Raw genomic sequence first — 3074 nt, forward strand, 5'->3', positions numbered from 1 at the left:
AGAAGAGTACAGAGTATTGACCTCTTTTCTTTTCTCATGTCATGGACAATGTTTTGTTTACCCACATGCAGATAGCACCAACCACCGGGTGAGACGTTTTAAAGAAGTTTATAATTGGCTGTATCGATGTATTCACATGACCATAACCAATCGTTGGGTTGCATACTGTAGGCCTACATCGGGTCGAAATTCAATGGGAGCAGGTAGTTTACTCCGGTGGGCGCCTAGATGTTGGCATAATCAGCTGCGTTATAATCAAAGAAATGTGATTATTGTAGGCCTGTGGGACTAAATGTTGCCTTGTGTTAATAATAGAAGTGCCAATGCAGACATTTTGACTGTATTACAATTGCATTATCTCTGCCAATTATTAAAGTAATGCCCCCCCCCACCCCCCTGTCCTTTACTTTCCCTAAATAAGTCTATTTAACACACATCTTGCTGGGCACACACTGGTTGATTCAACGTTGTTTCCATGTCATTTCATCTGTGCCCAGTGGGATATGTTGTTAGAATTTCGATATCATAAACAGAATTTGAGTTATAAGCAGTTTGACAAGGACATGTCATTCCACCTTCTGTCCCTCGTTCACTTTACAGCTGATGATGGCCCATCAAATCGCAACTAGTTTCCATACACTTTGGTTGGAGTCATTAAAACTTGTTTTTCAACCACTCCACAAATTTCCTGTTAACAAACTATAGTTTTGGCAAGTCGGTTAGGACATCTACTTTGTGTATGACACAAGTAATTTTTCCAACAATTGTTTACAGACAGATTATTTCACTTATAATTCACTGTATCACAATTCCAGTGGGTCAGAAGTTTACATACACTAAGTTGACTGTGCCTTTAAACAGCCAGAAAATGAAGTCATGGCTTTAGAAGCTTCTGAGAGGCTAATTTATATAATTTGAGTCAATTGGAGGTGTACCTTGTGGATGTATTTCAAGGCCTACCTTCAAACTCAGTGCCTCTTTGCTTGACATCATGGGGAAATCAAAAGAAATCAGCCAAGACCTCAGAAAGAAATTGTAGGCCTCCACAAGTCTGGTTCATCCTTGGGAGCAATTTCCAAACGCCTGAATGTACCATGTTCATCTGTTCAAACAATAGTACGCAAGTATAAACACCATGGGACCACGCAGCCGTCATACCGCTCAGGAATTAGACGCGTTCTGTATCCTAGAGATGAACGTACTTTGGTGTGAAAAGTGCAAATCAATCCCAAAACAACAGCAAAGGACCTTGTGAAGATGCTGGAGGAAACAGGTACACATGTATCTATATCCACAGTAAAACAAGTCTCATATTGACATAACCTGAAAGGCCACTCAGCAAGAAAGAAGCCACTGCTCCAAAACTGCCATAAAAAAAGACCGATTACGGGTTGGAACTGCACATGGGGACAAAGATTGTACTTTTTGGAGAAATGTCATCTGGTCTGATTAAACAAAAATAGAACTGTTTGGCCATAATGACCATCGTTATGTTTGGAGGAAAAAGGGGGAGGCTTGCAAGCTGAAGAACACCATCCCAACCGTGAAGCACGGGGGTGGCAGCATCATGTGCTTTGCTGCAGGAGGGACTGGTGCACTTCACAAAATAGATGGCATTATGAGGCAGGAAAATGATGTGGAAATATTGAAGCAACATCTCAAGACATCAATCAGGAAGTTAAAGCTTGGTCTCAAATGGGTCTTCCAAATGGACAATGACCCCAAACATACTTCCAAAGTTGTGGCAAAATGGCTGAAGGACAACAAAGTCAAGGTTTTGAAGTGGCCATCACAAACCCCTGACCTCAATCCTATAGAATATCTGTGGGCAGAACTGAATAAGCTCAGTTACACCAGCTCTGTCAGGAGGAATGGGCCGAAATTCACCCAACTTATTGTCGGAAGCTTGTGGAAGGCTACCCGAAACGTTTGACCCAAGTTAAACCATTTAAAGGCAATGCTACCAAATACTAATTGAGTGGTGTATGTAAACTTCTGACCCCACTGGGAATGTGAATAAATACATAAACAATTATTTCTACTATTATTCTGACATTTCACATTCTTAAAATAAAGTGGTGTTCCTAACTGACCTAAAACCGGTAATTTTACTAGGATTAAATGTCAGAAATTCAATTCAACAAAGTTTAAACCCTGTCTGGAGTACAGCTCTTTCGGTGATTGTTCTCTGAGAGTTTTCGCTTTTCTAATCATCGGCCATTTGGTAAAGTGATATGCACATGGTGGGCCCTGAGCCATCCCTTAACCCAAAGGCCAGCAGATAGCGATATTCAGTCGTTTCCATTTTACCGTCCAAACGCATTGTATGCAGCTGGCAATACACTCGTTAAACCCGTGGACCGGTTCATACCTAAAACATTCTCCATTCAGGCTGCATATGCATCCATTTAATCCTTACCTATATTTAATGGTTAGAAGGCAGAAAAAAACGGGGGAAATATGCCTATTTTTTTAATGAAACACCATTTTAAACCACCATGCTAAAGTAGCTAATGCCTAGTAATTCTAGTCCCAGATGTTGGGTATAGCCTTCAGTCAATCAAGTTGCAGCAGTATTGTTTACCCTTGGCTGCATGCAGGGCACAACACTAGTTAGTAGAATAAACTGTTATTGGTGGTGGGAAATTGTGTTTCATACAGAAAGTACACTTTTTCAGTTTTTTCGGCTTCTTCTCGCCGTTAAATTTAGTTAATGAGGAAATCGAGAGTTGTTTATGTACGAACTGGTCCACAGGGGTTAGGAGTGTATTACTTGCTGCATACAATGTGTTTGGACGGTAAGATGAAACCATCAATACCAGATTGATATCACCATCTGCCCGCCTTTGGGCTAGCTATACCTCAAAATTGTAATACGCGAAATCCAGTGCCGGAGTTTCCGGTATGAGGACGAGAACGAAAAGGGGTGAAGCGCATCTCTCGGATTCAACCATATCTGCACATAGTCGCTGTAGCAGCCTATGGAACAGGCGATGTGAAGTGGTTACGTTTTGTGATGCAGACACCTACGCATCGCCAAGCAGTGGGACTTTTTCGACTTTTTACGCAACCTT

This window comes from Oncorhynchus masou, chromosome 12 (genome assembly GCF_036934945.1).
Source record: "Oncorhynchus masou masou isolate Uvic2021 chromosome 12, UVic_Omas_1.1, whole genome shotgun sequence".
NCBI lineage: Eukaryota > Metazoa > Chordata > Actinopteri > Salmoniformes > Salmonidae > Oncorhynchus > Oncorhynchus masou.